The 17,149-nt window shown below is 43.0% G+C and overlaps 1 protein-coding gene and 1 pseudogene across 13 annotated transcripts in view; both read right to left on the bottom strand.

Moving 5' to 3' along the window:
• Positions 1–17,149, bottom strand: part of RBFOX1 (RNA binding fox-1 homolog 1) — a 2,033,116-nt gene that overhangs the window by 1,593,875 nt on the left and 422,092 nt on the right. The window lies entirely within an intron of this gene.
• On the bottom strand, positions 7,658–8,948 carry LOC112679027 (keratin, type I cytoskeletal 18-like; annotated as a pseudogene).

Raw genomic sequence — 17,149 nt, forward strand, 5'->3', positions numbered from 1 at the left:
AGAAGAAGAGACAGGCTCCAGAAGGGCAGAGCTGTGCCAAGATCATCCTGAAAGTCCTGAGCATCTCAGGAACCTCTAAGCCCCAGAGGTAACCCCACAAAATCCAGATGGTGGGCTCAGTCACCTTGCTGGTCATATTCAAAGTCACCATTCGGGCCACGGTGGCAATCTTCATTTTCCCTATCTCTACATTTTCAGGGAACAAAATCCCTTTAAGGGAAATTGAGCAAAGTGTATTTAGATCAATCAAATGTGTCACGGGTTTGTGAGATCACTTCCTTTTGAATCCCTAAGGTCCAACTCCTGCTTTGGCTAACATTTTCTACTCTTCAGAATGTAGTGTGGGGCCAGAAAGACCCGGATTTGGATGTAGCTCGAATACTTACTGTTAGGTATCTTTGGCAAGTCACATATAAGTTTGCCAAGCCTATTGTTCCTGGAAATGGGAAGGCTGCCCATCCATCCCACAAACTTTTGAGTCTTTGCTGCATGACAAGCACTGTCATAGGTGCTGAGAGTTGAGCAGTGGACAAGACGGACCAAAACTCCATGTTCTTGGCTAATATCCACGTGGGGATAATAATAGGATCCAGACTGTGGGTTGGTTGTTAGGACAGAAGAGATATTGCATGTAAAGGTCTTTGAATAGTGCCTCGTAAGCCACCATTTAACAAATCATGTCTCTTAAAATAATAAAATTATGAATATTCTATGATCACTTTTTGTTTTTAAAGATTTGAGAGAGAGCAGAGTATGAGAGCGAGCATAAGCCAGGGATGGGGGAGGGCAGGGGTGCAGAGGGAGAGGGACCCCAGGATCAAAACCTGAGATGAAGACAATTGCTTAACCTACTGAACCTACTGAACCACCCAGATGCCCCATTTGTTGATCACTTCTAAAATTATTGGCCAAGCTACCTATTTTTTTAAGGCAATAGAAAATTTTTAAAAAGGAAAATAGTTGATTACATGTTTGGTGAGCATTTAAGCATGTGCCTTTTGATGACTGAGGTGACTCACTATGGGAGAAATTGAAAGAAGATCTAGCATATACTCCCATAAAAGTAGCACAGGGTGCTGAGAGCAGCTAGAGAGACTTTGGAAGAGCTTCTTGCTGCTGCCAGGGCAGGGCGGTGACACCGGCATGGCATGTGCCAGACATTTCACCGGTCTTCTTGCCTCTCATTTTCATGCAACCCCATGTGGCAGGGTGCTATTATCTCCATTTTACCAAGGAGGGAGCCGAGGCACAGAGAGGGTAAGAAATGTTTTCCCCTGGTAGGGCCAAGATGTGAACTCAAACCCCTAACTCCACCAGGAGCATTGTTCTTTTCACTGCATGTGTGCTGCACTTGTGAGCATTATGAGTCATTTTATTTTCTTTTCATCATCTTTTTAAAGACTAAGCTTGCTACTTCTGGCAGACGAGGAGATAAAAACAAAGCTGTTCAGACAGTCCCATCCTCCTCTGCACCTTTGACATTAAAAAATGCAGGGATTTCTCCTTCTTAAAAGCCTTTTCCAAATACACCTCATTCTTTTCTCCTTCTTGGGGACATGCTAGGCTCCTTTTCCAAGTTTGCAGTTAGGCATGGCCACATGACTGAGTTAGGGTGGACAGAGCAGGAGGGGGAAGGACTGCTGGCCACTCCCAGACCTAACTGATACAAATTCTATATATGACACCCTTGCCCTCCTGTTCCTTGGAAGTCTGATAGTGAGAATTAGGAGCCACAGAATGGTAGGAGCCTGGGTCTTGAATAACTGCAAGGAATAGAGTGCCCATTCCTCGTGGATGGTCACACATTCAACGAGAGAGAAATAAATCTTCCCTGCAATAAGCCCCTCAGATGTGCAGGTATATCTGTTACAGCAGCAAACCTTAGCTAGCCTCAACAGCAGGCTCTTTTCCTTAAGGGTAAGAATTATTCTTATTAAAGTCTATAATCTGGGCACCTAGCAAAGGGCCTGGCATATAGTAAATTTAGCAAGACTGGCCTGGTGATTAGGAGAATGATTTCTGGGATCAGGTCAGCCCAGATCTGAGCACTAGCTCTGACACCTATGAGCTGTGGGAGACTTCAGGAAGGTAACTTAACCTTTCTGAGCTTCCATCGTTTCCTTGTTAAAAGCATGATATCAACTACATAGTCATGCATCCTAAGGTATGGTTGGGACAAATGCTTAGCCTGCAGAGAGCACATGATAAGCTCTCAGTAGCTATAACATTCTACTAGTAGTACTGTTACTAGTGATGATGATGCGATAGTGCTGATTAACTGATACTATGAAGTGCCCAATAGTAAGTGCTTAAGACTTGACCCGAATATATGCACATGTGTGCGCACACATACATCTCACTCATATCAATATATACAAATAAGCAGGCTTATAAACTTCCTAAAGTCGCTTCTAGATACAATGAGGGCTCTGTCCCTTTCTCACAAGCATTTATTGTCACCATCCATAGCTTCTCCTTCTCCCTCCCGCCCTCCTCTATGCTGCTGTTTCCCTGGGTTCTTAAAAATTATAATTAATTCAGACTTTGGACTCTCAGGATTATAAGGTATTATAGGAAGGTAGAGCTAAGACAAATGCTTTAATTCACCAGCTGCCATGTATTTAATTAGAGATTCTGATGAGTCCTCCTTACAGAGATATGGTTCCTACTTCTTGTTGCATGAGAGTGAGGGAGAGGGAGTGTAGAAAGGAGAGGGAGAAGGATTTGTGCACAAGGACTCCAGGACTCTGAAACTTTTGGCTAGCATGGACTGCTAGTCTGTCACATGAGCATCAGCTGGAAGCAGAGCAGTGTTGGCTGCCAGCCCTCTGCCATGTGTGGTGGGCAGGGGGAGATGTCTTGAACGAAGCTTCTATTTTCCTAGAATACAGGAAAACCCTACATATGGGGGTGGAATGGGATAGGGAATATTCACAGATCTAAATTGCTTCTGGGACTCCTTATATTTGTTTCTTTTTAATTTTTCTTATAATTTGGGAAGGGGTGGAGCAAAAAGCATTTGACTCTCAATGACAATACAGCTCTCAGGATGCTTGGTTTGTGTTTGTGCGTGCACACATATGTATATCTCACACTCGCTGATGAGGTTGGCAGTTTGGTAAATAAGGTTTATGTTTGCCCTTGTGGAGGGAAACAATTGTTCTCTTAAAAAAAAAAAAAAAAAAAAAAGAACATTTGCTGCACCAAGTGTCTCTAACGAGGACAGTAGTTAATAAAATTAAAATCCAGGGTGTAAACAGAAGAGTTGACAGATTCACTCATTTCTTCTCCCCAGCTGGGGTAAATAATGAGTTTCTGGTAAACAACAGAGACTGGGTTGCAGCCCCAGAAGTGTGGTCAAACTGGTGTCATATTTTGAGCAGTCAAATCTCTACCTGTGCAAAGGGGTTCATAGACAATCTTCCCAATACCATACAAGTCAATCACTAGATTAGTTCCACACTACAGACCATGGCCCTGTGGCTTCTTTTCCCACCTTCCTGGCAGGGGTAGAGGGGAGGTCTTTTTCAGATGCTCAGAGTCAGGGTGTCTTGTGGTTGGGCCCTGTGCTGCCTCCTATAGTCTCTGCTCAATTTTTTCAACGAAGCCAATGTCCTTCCACAGAACATCTAATTCTTTACTGAATTCGAACACTACAATCCTGGCATATTCTTACTCTCCAATGTTACTTATTAGCTCTCACCAATGTGTGAGACCATCAGACCGCCTCAAGAAGTTATCATCAGTGGACCTTGAACATCCAGGCTCACTCTACCAGCATCCCTCCACTGGTGGTGTGACCCTCTCCTGAGATGCCTTCCCCGTACCCCGCATTTTGCCAAACCTCACTCTCCAAGATCCCATTCTCTGCCACCTTGTCTACAACATTCTTATATATCTTCCTCTGCTTTAGCAGTCACATATGATTGCTTATAATTTTATTTTTCTCTGTTGTAGATCTTGTCTTCCAACCTTAACCATAAAGCCTTTGAGGACATGAGACAGGTATATACACTGCCATCTGATCATGGATAAGCATAATCATGGAACCCAAATTCCAAAACCTTACTATTGTGCTGATTTATAATCCTGGGAGAGGATTATATTGAGTCTCCTAGGGCATAAACTCACAAATAACTTCTGACTAAGAAGCTTTTGTGTGTGTTAGAGAACACCTCATTAGAACCAGGAATAGATTCATTAGAACCAGGTCCTCAAGGAGCAGAACCCTGGACAGTTGTGCTGTTGGGTGTATGCACTTGCTTCCTTTTCTCCCAATGGAAGGCCTTGTATGGTCACTACACAGTCTTCTTCACAAAGAGAAATATTGCTAGCTCATCTTGTTTCATCATGTTTCATCCTACCTTTCTGACCTCTTCCCATTCCTTCCCTCCCACCATTCCCAGATGAGGCCAAACACCAATTTCACACTGTCATCTCATTAAGAGTCTGATATGAAGCTAGTCAAACGTGAAATGGGGTTCAGTGAGTATGTCCAGCCAGGCAAGAGAGAAGCATCATTAAAGATAACGTCCAAGTTGGGCTTGGGCAATGGTCAGGCTAAGACGACTGAATTTTATCCCAGGATGAGATAGATGGGGAGACTATGAAGAAAATGTTAGGGGACACCTTGGTGGCTCAGTGGCTGGGCATCTGCCTTTGGCTCAGGGCGTGATCCCAGGTCTGGGGATCGAGTCCTGCATCAGGCTCCCTGCAGGGAACCTGCTTCTCCCACAGCCTGTGTCTCTGCCTCTCTCTCTCATAAAAAAAATAATAAAATCTTAAGAAAAAAAAGAAAATGGAAGGATCATCCATTTTATCCTCATGGGTAAATAACAGAACCCCTGGAGCCGAGCTTTGCTCTCAACATAAAGGTAGCCCAGAACCTTCTCAAGTCTAAAACAAGCCCCAATACATCTCTTCATTATGGTCCCTGTTACTCTCTTTTATCATTTATTTGCATTTCTGAATTCCTCTCTTGACCATGATTTCTCTGTGGAAAGGGGATAGTATCATTGGCAACTTGAATCCTCAGAATTTAGCACATAATCTGGAACTTTGTAAGTTTGTTGAATGAACAAATGAGCAAGTGAGTAGAGGGGGGAGGGTTAATCCTTAACTTTTGGTCCCCATCTTTGAAAAAAAATTCACTTTTTATTAATAGCTGAACAAATACAAATTAAAATAATCTGGAGGTATTATTTTAGACTAAATCAATGAAAACATTTCTAAAACAACAATACCCAATGCTGTCAAGCCTGCATGTGAAATGACATCTGTATTACATTGGTGTTAAGTTGGTACAGCTCTCCTGAAATCAGTAAATCTCTCATTTACTAATTTAACAAACATGTACCAAGGGCCTACCATGTGCTAGGATAGTAAGGAGGAATTAAGGAGGGTAAAAATACAGAACCTCTCCTAGAGGTAGAAACACAATAAACAAGTAGTCACAAAAGTCTCATGAATAACAAAAAAGAGAAGATATCAAAGATAACTTGGGAGGTTAGGGATGGGTTTTCCTCTGATCTAAGAGCCAAAATGAGATTTCAAGGCTGACATCAGAGAGGACAAATATCCACCATTTGCTTTGATGTGGATGGAACTGGACAGTATTATGCTGAGTGAAATAAGTCAGTCAGAGAAGGACAATCATATGGTTTCATTCATATGGGGGAATATAAGAAATAGTGAAAGGGATTTATCAGGGAAAGGAGAGGAAATGAGTGGGAAAAATTAGAGAAACAAACCATAAGAGACTCCTAACTCTGGTAAGCAAAAGGTTACAGAAGGGGAGGTGGGTAGGGGGATGGGGTAACTGGGTGACGGGCAAGTATAACTGGGTGTTATACTATATGCTGGAAAATCAAACTTAAATAAAAACAAATGTAAAGAAAAAGATTTCAAGGCTGAGCAACAGTATATCTAGGAGGGAGAGGAAAAGAGAGATGAGATGAGATGAAGATGAGAAAGACATGCTTCATGTGAGAGACAGAAGAATGGCGGGGCGGGGGAGTCATGTGTGGTGGGAAGACTGAATAATAGAAGTGGGTCTAAATCAACAAGGGCCCTGGAAAGCGTATCAAGAGGTTTGGATTATTCTAAGGGTGATAGGACCTTTACAGGTAGGTGATATGATCAGATGAGCCTATTGAGAGGACAGCTCTATCAGTCAATAGAAAACTGGTGGGATGGGGTGGGCCTAAATGGGAGAATGGAAGTAGGAGGTGGTTTCAGCAATCCAGAAGTGAGATGATGTTAGCATGGGCCAAGGTAATGGCAAGTAGGAATGAAAAGAGGTAGATTAATTAAAAAAATTGGAGACATTACTGAGAAAAACTGGAAATTTACAGGATGTGAGAAGTACAGAAGGATCATCACAGATGAGGAGCCAGTGCAGAGGATGCATGAATTGAGAAGAGAACACAGGAGGGTGGACAGCACATAGTAAGGGCCATCAGATAGCCCATCTCTTTAACTCTCCTCCTGGGAATTTATCTTAGGAATAATTCAGGAAAAGGTAATAGCTGTAGGACCTAAAGTATCTGTGATGACATCACCTATAAAAAAACTGGACAACCTAGATACCTAATGATGATAGTGCTTATTATGTATTAAGCATTGTTCTGAGTATCTGACATGGAGAAATTCATTTAATCCTAACAACAACCCTATGAAGTAGGTCCTCGTGTACTTCCTACCTCATAGATGAGCAACTGAGGCACAGAGTCAGTATTTGGACCAGGAAATCAGCCTCCTCAGAATATACCTAGATATACTACCTCTCTCTATAATGGGAAGGTTTCAGAAAGGTTGAACGCATCAGTAGGCTGGAATCTTAGACAACTACTAAACAATCATTAAGGTAATTCCATGGAAACAAGGAAAATGTGTCTGGTGTATCATTAAATAAAAAATCAGGGGAAATGGTGTGTAAAGTCTGAAAATAATTATATTAAAAGATGTGCACACATGGGTCAGATTTGGAGAAGAATTTACCATGATGAAAACAGATGTGTTTTTCAGGTGATGGGATTAGGGTGATCTTTATAATCAGTTTGTCTTATATTATTGTTTATACCCCTATTTTATTTAATGAAAAAGTCAAAACTAGACACAAAAAATGTATGAGCTACAAAATTCCAATATATGAAATAGAAAAACAGAAATGGATAATCTATAGGGATAGAAATCAGAACAGTGGTTGCTTCAGGTTGGGGGACCCTAGATTGTCCAGGGGCATAAGATACATCCTTTTTTTTTTTTTAAGATTTTATTAAAAAAAAAGATTTTATTTATTCATGAGAGACACCAAGAGAGAGGCAGAGACATAGGCAGAGGGAGAAGCAGGCTCCCTGCAGGAAGCCTGATGTGGGACATGATCCCAGGACTCCAGGATCACGCCCTGAGCCAAAGGCAGACGCTGAACTGCTGAGCCACCCAGGCATCTCAGCATGACACATTCTTAGGGGAGGGAAACATCTTAGAGATGATTCTCACACAAGTGTATTTTTGTCAAAACTCACTGAACTGTACTTTTGAGATTTCATTGTATGTAAATTATGTTTCTTGTATATAAACAATGCCTTAATTTTTTTTGACCTCTGAATCTTTTTATTGGCCTCCTGCTCCTCAAAGGGTACCCTGTTTTGCTGCCTCAACACCTCAGAATTTTGGTGTCATTGGTCTCAGATCCCACCTTACTGTCCATGATCTTGCGGGTGATGGTCTTCTGGATGGTCTGCAAGGAGTTGTTGACCAGGATGTCAGTAAGATTGAAGTCCTCCCCATCTTCCAACAGGTGACGGTAGGTGGCAATCCCAGCCTCCAGCTTGACCTTGACATTCATCAGGGCCTCATACTCCTGGGCCTGGCGCTGCCCCCCTGCCTGGGTTTGGGACAGCTCTGATTCCAGGTGCAGCAGGACCCCATTGAGTTGCTCCATCTGCATCACATAGCGGGTCTCGACCCCTCCCTCAGGCTGTTCTCCAAGCTGGCCTTCAGGTTTCTCATTGAGTCCAGGTTGATTTCCAAAGACTGGGCGGTACGTCTCAGCTCTGTGAGGGTCATCTCAGCTTCTCCTATCTCAGGGGTCTGTGTAGTGACTACTGTGGTGCTCTCCTCGATCTGCTGGGACCAGTACTTGTCCAGCTCCTCCTGGTTCTTCTGAGCCAGCTCATCATACTGGGCCCAGATATCTGCCATGCTCTTGCTGAGGTCCTGATATTTGGGGACATCCAACTCCACCGTCAACCCAGAGTTGGCAATTGGTTTTGTAGACCCTTTACTTCCTCCTCGTGGTTCTTCATGAAGAGCAGCTCCTCCTTGAAAGCCTCGATCTCTGTCTCTAGCTGCAGCCGAGTGACATTGGTGTCATCAATGACCTTGTGGAGTCCATGGATGTCACTCTCCACAGACTGGTGCATGGCCAGCTCCATCTCATACTTGACTCGGAAGTCGTCAGCAGCAAGCCAGGCATTGTCAACCTGTAGAACGATGAGGGCATTGTCCACAGCACTTGCAAAGATCTGAGCCCTCAGGCCCTCAATGGTCTTGAAGTAATGCCCCCAGTCTCTCTGACCTGGGGTCCCTTTTTCTCCAGGTGTTCCCAAATTTTCATCTCCAGTCTCTGATTATCAGCTTCCAGGCTCCTCACCCTCTCCAGGTAGGAGGTCCTGGTCATTCAGGTCTTGCATGGTCTCCTTCTTGCCCTGGATGCCCCCTATGCCCGCCAGACCCCCAGCCATACCCGTGGCCAGGCCCTCGGACCCTCAGTCACCCCGGAAGCTGGTGGAGCAGGATGCGGAGGTCTGGGAGCCTGAGCCCCCCACACCTGCATAGATGTTGGCCGCACCACTGCTGATTGGCCAGACCTGGTGGCTGGACAACTGCACGGAGCCCAGGGACCGGTAGTTGGAAGAGAAGGTGGAATGGGTGGTGAAGCTCATGCTGTTCGGAGAGTAAGTGGCTGACTTAGGAGGCCAGGACTCAGGCTTGGGCCAGGCCAATGCCTCAATTTTTAAAATAGTACAGGATGTATGATAGTTAATTTTATGTATCAACTTGACTCAATCAGGAGATGCCCAGATATTTGGTTAAATATTATTTCTAGGTGGTCAATAAGGGAGTTGCAGATTAGATTAGCATTTGAACTAACAGATCCAGAATATGGCCCTCCCCCAGGGTGATGGGCACCATCCTATCTTTTGGGGCCTGAATAGAAAAAAAGTCAGAGAAAGGAAGAATTCACCCCATCTCTTCGGCCTGGTTGAGGTGTGACATCTCATCTCATCTTCTACCCTGGGACTGAGATTTACACCATTGTCTCCCTTGGTTCTCAGGCCTTCAGACTCAGACTGAATTTACAACTAGCTTTCCTGGAACTCCAGCTTGTCACATTGTGAGACTTCGCAGCCTTCATAACCATTACCTATCTGTTTGTTGGCCTGCCTATCTATTGGTCTTGTTTCTCTGGAGAATCATAATTCAGGGGGACAGTCAAAACAAAGTCTTCCATTTTGCATTTCCTTCTTCTATGAAGAAGTCATCATTTTCTGACTATCAATACCATCCAGGACAACCAGCCCATTTCTCTGCCCAATTTTCTCCTTATAGAAAAGTTAATTTCAATGGGGTGGTATAATTCCCTAAAACAGAGTCCTCCACCAGACCAATTCCAGCCTGCTACTAGAAATAAAATTTATTAGAACATAGCATATCCATTTGCTAATATGTCTATGGTCGCTTTCCAGTACAATGCAGAGTTGAGCTGTTTCAACAGAGACCGTATGGCAGACAAAGCCCAAAATATTTGCTATGTGGATCTTTACAGAAAAATCTTGCTAGTTTCCTCTCTAGAGAATACTTGAAAGTATGTATGGGTGCTGGAGGTTGTTACAGGGACTGACCTGGGGGCCACGATTGGTGTTTACTTGGCACAGTTACCTACTGCACAGTCTAGTGAAGAACTGCCCTGTCCAGTTCTAGAAATAGTGACCACACTGAGAAACTCACTTTCCAAGCAGGTTCAGAACCTAGAGGAGGCAGCTAGAGTCAAGAGTCAGGGTTCCACAAATTAAAGCTCTCCACGATTTCATTTTCCCCACTTGGAGAGATGCATTGTTCCTCCTTTGTTCTATCTTTAGGCAAGAAGCATCAGAGAAGCACCCACCTCTTAGCTTCCCTAACTTTATCTAACTTTTCAGTTACTGTTTGACAGCTTGTCTCACAGGTTCCCTTAGGACCTAGTTTTAGAATCAAGAAGAAGGGTTTTAAAAGTTGCCAAACCCAAGTTTAACAGAAGGAGACAGAAATACCCGCCAGGGTTCTAACTTGTTTTATCACACATTCCCCACCTCTCCCATGTGGGACTGAGACAGGGTGTTCTGTTTCTCATATCAGAATCGTCACTTCAGAGTTTACAAAGTACTTTCTGGATGCAGTAGATGCTGCTCTGTGTGGTAGACTGCGTGGATAGTGTCACTCCCGGTTTTACAGAGAAAGCAAAGGAATGATTTGCTCAAGGTTAAGTGGGTAAATTTGACTTAAACGGGGTCTGCTGACTTCAAGTTGGGAGGCCTTTCTCAGGAGCTGCCTGTTAATATTTGTACTCAAGCACTTTAACAGTGGAATTCCAGAAACCTTGCATCCTTTCAAGAGCAAGGCTAGAGGGCAAGGGATGGGAAGTAGGGCAGGATTCAGGCTATTTTGCTTGTGAACACTCACATGTCTATCTTTGCAATAAACTCAGCATTTTTGAGGGCTAAGGCTATGTATTATTCATTTTAATCTCTTGGCATCCCACAGCCTAGTATCACACCTGATACATAATACGCACATAATAAATGTTGGATGAATGAACAAATACATGAATGAATAAATGAATGAATAGAATTCATCATATCCCCTCTAACCTTCCCTTTACCAAGAAGGAATCAGAAGATAGCAAAGTATGAAAGAAAATTAAAATGATAGCTCGCATAAGATACCTAACCCTCTTCCAAACATACATACATTTTAGCTCATGTATTCACTTCAACAGCATCTGAATTTGGTGCTACTCTCATCTCCATTTACTTTACAAATGAGAAGACTAAAGATCATGCAAGTTAGCAAACTCAGCCAGTGCTTATTCTGATTCTTAACATGACCCAAGGTCACAGGGTAGGGGAAGAAGAAGAGCTGGCATATGAACTCAGGCCTGGAAGCCTTTCGTCTTGGGATTCATAATGACCCTACTATTTCGCATTTGATGCTAAATGCTGGGGCAGTGCAATCCCATCATCCCATTGCAGGGTGGGGTTGGGGGCGGGGGTCGGGCAGGCATCCCTTTTATAGGATGGAAGTATTTCTAATGGAATCCACTAAACCCAGGGGAACAGAGAAGGAAGACTGCTTAGCTTGTCAGCATTCCTAAGCAGCAACTCTCTCCAGAAAAGTACCTGTAGAGACATAGAGATATGTGGATACATGGATATTTGATTCTGTAGTTTCAATAAAACAGAGCTTGGGCCCCACACTATGTGATAAACGGTTCAATAAGTAGGGTAATATAATGCAGTCAGAAAGAAATACATTTTTATGTGCCAAATGGAATTGTATAACACCAGCTACAGCTTGGGTGATCATCTAATGAAAATGCCTTTGTGCTGAGTTGGAAATGCAGGGGTGAGGAAAGCTCAAGTTTGAAAGTTTAACAACTATGCACATCCTAACTTTTTGCAATTTAAATTCAAGATAAATTGAGCAGTTTAGAGAGAGAGAGAGATACCATCAGAGGGACTAGGCCCAGATGAGTTCATACAAGGGGCAAGGGGGAGAAGAGGAAGTCGAAGTATTGTCATTTCTTGAAAAGTAGGTATGCAATTTATTTTCAAATTCACCCTGGACTTAGCAAAATATCTCGAGTTCATGTCCAGGTAGTCACTGATAGCATGGTCAGCTAAACTCATAACTGAGTCTGGGTTTTCCTAATAAGAGTTTTTCTTCCCCAAAAACCAATGAGTATTTAATATATATATGTTCAATAGGGGAATGAATGAATGAATGAACGAATGAATAAAGCTGTTCAGTGTTTTATATGCCAGATACATAAACATGTATTTTGTTCAACTTTCATATGAATCCTATTAATCCTATTATACGAATAATGGCTCCATTTCTGAGATGGAAAAACTGAGGCACTGGGAGGACTTGAGTTTCAAGTGACTGAGTGGGCAGTTAGAATTCACATTTGGGAGGATTGTTCTGATTACCTCCTATTCATCCCACTGGTGAAGGTGGGCTCCTCTGTCCTAGGGAGGATGAGATGGCCTAATACATGGCACCCCACAGTGGACAGATGAGACCAACACTGTTTAATGGTCACATATACTCACAGCCCAGGAAAGCTATGACAGTGTACAACACCCAGGGCCAAGTGAAGGTTGTACTTAGAGCAGAAGTAACCAGCAGGGGCTACAGGAGGCAGGCCTTATATAGTGACAAGAGTGTGAGATGGCCCTTGTTCCCACAGGAGGGTGTGTCTGGTTCGTCAGAATAATTCTGCAGGCTGGTAGGAAGGTAGGACCCATCAGGTAGAGGACCAGTTGGAATGCGGCTAGTCTAGGTGATAAGGGAACTAAGCAGGTGGAAAGCCTTTCCTTCTGGGGGAGAAGTGGGGGGAAGGTGGGGTATATCTGGTAAGAGCAGGGGAACTCACAGTTAGATCTTTAGGCCCTATGAGGCTCAAAGATGTCAAAAAAAGGTGCATAAAATTTCAGGTCTTACCATACATGAATGGCTCTGGACCAGCAACACAGAGCCAAAATATTATTGCCATTCCTCCCCACCTTTCTTGATTTATCCTTCCACCCGACATGTAAACACGCACACCTTCCTCCTTCTTTGTTTCAACACAGGAGAGAAGTAGGTATGAAAAGGTGGAATGAGCATCAGTCTTGGGACCAGTAGGTAAGCATCTGGGTCCTAGCTCTGCTGTCCAGGAACTCTATAATTATAAGCCTTTGTTTTCTCTGCAAAGTGAGAATGCTACCACTTTTACTTCAAATGGCGGCTATAAAGATTAAGTGAAATAAAAGGGAGGCTTTTAAAAAGCAATTTGAATGAAAGAGATTACTACTTATGATCATGATTCTCATCATCTCTGTATTTCTTTGACCCCAGGGATATTATTTAAAGGAGCAAAGTAGGAAGTAAGAGTATACCATTGCACCAAATAGTGACAAAAACTAAGTAAAAGAAGTAGCATCAAACCATTGTGAGCACTTATTAGGTTTCCCCCTCTGTGCTAATCATCATCTCACTTAATTTTTATGACTCTACCAGCTTGGTGTTAGTATTATTCTCCTTTGAAAGATAAGTTCACTGAGACTCAGAAAGCTTAAGCACCCTGCTCAAAGCCAAGTTACAAAGGGAGTAAGTGACAAAGTGGGGATTTGCACCCAGGTCCCTGCAACTTCAGAGCGCCTGTGCCCTTACCCTCCAAATGATAACCCCACAAGGATATTTGGGAGCTAATTTATGGCTCCCCCATAAAGCTGTCCTGGTCCCGATCCTCAGAACCTGTGAATATGTCACCTTATTTTTTTTTTTATAAATTTTTTATTGGTGTTCAATTTGCCAACATATAGAATAACACCCGGTGCTCATCCCATCAAGTGCCCCCCTCAGTGCCCGTCACCCAATCACCCCAAACCCCGCCTACATCCCTTTCTACCACCCCTAGTTCGTTTCCCAGAGTTAGAAGTCTCTCATGTTCTGTCTCCCTTTCTGATATTTCCAACTCATTTTTTCTCCTTTCGCCTTTATTCCCTTTCAGTATGTCACCTTATATAATAAGGGGACTTTGCAGAGACTTCCCCTCAGCCTGGGGAGAAAAAGCAGCAACCTAGACAAGAGGGGCACCTCAAGGTCAAGAATCTTAAGGATCTTGAGGAGAGATTATCGTGGATTATCCAGGTATGCCAATATAATTAAAAGGGTCCTAATAAGAAGAAGGCAAAAAGTCAGAATCAGAGAGAGTTGAAGTTGCTCTGCTGTTTAACTTGAAGATAGAAGAAGAGACCACCAGCCAACAAATGCAAGTGGGCTCTAGAAACTAGAAAAGGCAAGGAAACACATTCTCCACTAGAGGCTCCAGAAGGAACACAGCCTTCATTTAGGACTTCTGACTTCAGAACTGTGAAGTCATACATTTGTGGTTTTTTTCAACCAGGCAGTTTGAGTAATTTGTTATAGCAGCAAAAGTGGTGGTCAGAATATTATTGCCCAGAGCAGACAATTTGCTCTAGAGCTGTGCTGTCCCAATACTGCAGCCAACAACCACATGGAGCTATTTGAAGTTAAGGTTATTCAATTATTCAGTTCCATAGTCACAGATACTTCATGGGCTCAATAGCCATCCATAGCTAGCATCCACTATATTGGACAGTTCTAATATAGAACATTTCCATCACCACAAGAGGTCTCCTGGAGGATGCTTCTCTGAAAGCAGAAGGTTGACACATCTCTATCTACAAATAGTTCCATAAGGGTGTCATAAGGAGTTCACTGGGCACCATGGGTGATGTAAGCAGACTGCCTAGTTTCAAATTCCAGCCCTGCCACTCTCTAGCTGGGGTAAACTGGGGCTAACAATAATAGCACTTAATCCATTGGCTTATTATGACTACCAAATATAGACTATACATGCAAAATGTTTTAGCATAGTCCCTGGTACATATTAGTGAGCATTTAATAAATATCAACCTTTATTGTTCTTAAGCCCAGACCAATTTGAGAAGGTCCACTGAGAGGCTATCTAAGGCCTGAATACAACATTCTGAAAATGACTCTGTGCCTGGAAAGCAAGCAAAGAATGGAAGCACTCCCTTTAAGAAAATATTACATAAGACACTTCCCCAGAATGCAGTATCACAGCCGTGTGAATACAAATCACTGACGTGCAAATACTCCTCAGAAATATTTATGATGGAACTTCAGAACCAACCCAAACAGCCTTCACATAGTGAAACGAAACCATAAATTATTTCCAAGAACATTGTAATGCCAAGGGAACTCACTTAATTATCCATTATCCCAGAAATGTAGACATAATGTTAATTAAAATGAAGGGGAAAAGCCATTTCCATTTTTTATTAAGATTCATTGGGCTCTTGAAGAGCTCTTTGCCCTGAAGGCTGGGCCAGGTGATGGAGAGCTCATCCTGGGGAGGCAAAAGCAGCAACCCAGACAAGAGGGACACCTCAAGGTCAAGAAATAGCACCTCCAAAATAGAAGAAAAATTCTCTGACCCTCACTCCCTAATCTTTCTCACACAGATGCCTGTGTTTCCACCATAAGGAATTATTTTCCTTTCATCTGGACATTGACACATTCTTGTTCTTGCTTTTAAAACACTCAAATTTCTGGATTTGGCAGCATAACATGTCTGCGATTATTTCATCAAGCTCTACAAATGCAGACTATCAGACCTTTGGTTTCATCCCTTAATTTTCTAGAGTACCGAGGCTACAGTGAATCCATCCAGGCTCCTGTGGCAAACGGATGGATGAATGTAAAATAAACAGTCTAATGCATGTTGGGCAGACCCAGAACTTGAGGTTCTGAGATTTCAGAACCTCTTTTTTTTTTTTTTTTTTTTTTTTTTTAATTTTTATTTATTTATGATAGTCACAGAGAGAGAGAGAGAGGCAGAGACACAGGCAGAGGGAGAAGCAGGCTCCATGCACCGGGAGCCTGACGTGGGATTCGATCCCGGGTCTCCAGGATCGCGCCCTGGGCCAAAGGCAGGCGCTAAACCACTGCGCCACCCAGGGATCCCAGATTTCAGAACCTCTTTGACCAAACAAGGCAACCTTGTTTTTAAGCTTGTAATTGATGAGGTTCCCTGCCTTCTGAATAATTCTGGTCTGGCTTGTATCATACCTTCCCATGCAGTACTGCTCCAAGCTCTATCTGCCTTCTCCCATTCAAGAAAGACCTGGGTAGGGGTGTCTGGGTGGCTTAGTTGGTCTGATTCTTGATTCTGGCCAGGTAATAATCTCAGGGTCTTGAAACTGAGACCCATGCCAGGCTCTGTGCTAAGTAAGGAGCCTACTTAGGATTCTCCCTCTCCCTCTGCCATTCCCCTCATCCAAGCTCTCTCTCTCTCTCAAAAAAAAAAAGGGGGGCAAATTAAAGTTAAAAAATTAAAAAAAAAATAGGAAGAAAGAGGGAAGGAAGGAAGGAAGGAAGGGAGGGAGGGAGGGAGGTGGGGAGGTGAGGAGGGAAGTGGGGAGGGAGGGAGGGAGGGAGGAAGGGAGGGAGGGGTATAATGTTAGGCATGGAGAATTGGGAGAAAAGAAGGTTGGGGGAGGGGAGATTTGTTGAAAAGAGCTATGGGGGTGAGAGAAGTTAGTGGATGGAGGATGCTATGTCCTTTGTAGCATACACATTCCCCAGAAAAGGATGAGTTCCCTTGAGCTGATTTAAGAATGTAGACTCTATCCCTCTGGGATCAAACCACATGCACCAAGACTTTATAAGCACTTCAGAATTTCCAAGTTAATGTGAGATTTGTTTAGAGTAAAATGGGGGGGGGGGTTGTTATTTTTAAAATAAAATTTAAATCCTCTGCCATAAAGGAAAGGAAACTCTAATGGTATCCTGAAGCCCTTGACACACAGTAGGCACTCTTACAAATGAATATGGATGATGATTAGTGAATGAGTAATTAAGTCATTTGCTTAGTTGTGGATGTCTACCATGAACTAGGGTATGTTGGGGAAGCTGGGAACTTCTCTCTAGAAAGAGATGGAGTGAGTCAGAGAGGAGATAGTACTTATTGCACACTACTGAACATTGATGGAGCATGTGTAGACATTATGTATGTTTATGATACTGCCTCTGTGAAAATAGTTTCCAAAAATATCTCTATGACACACCTATCAGAATGGCCAAAATCTGGAACACTGACAAGACCAAATGCTAAATGTGGAGCAAGAGGAACTCTCATTCATCGCCACAGGGAATGCAAAATGGTGCAGCCAATTTGGAAGACAGTTTGGCAGGTTTTTACAAAACTAAACATACTCTCACCATACAATCTAACAATCGTGCTCCTTGGTATCTATCCAAAAGATCTGAAAACTTATGTCCACATAAAAAC

The sequence above is a fragment of the Canis lupus genome, chromosome 6, assembly GCF_003254725.2.
Source record: "Canis lupus dingo isolate Sandy chromosome 6, ASM325472v2, whole genome shotgun sequence".
In the NCBI taxonomy this organism is placed as follows: Eukaryota; Metazoa; Chordata; class Mammalia; order Carnivora; family Canidae; genus Canis; species Canis lupus.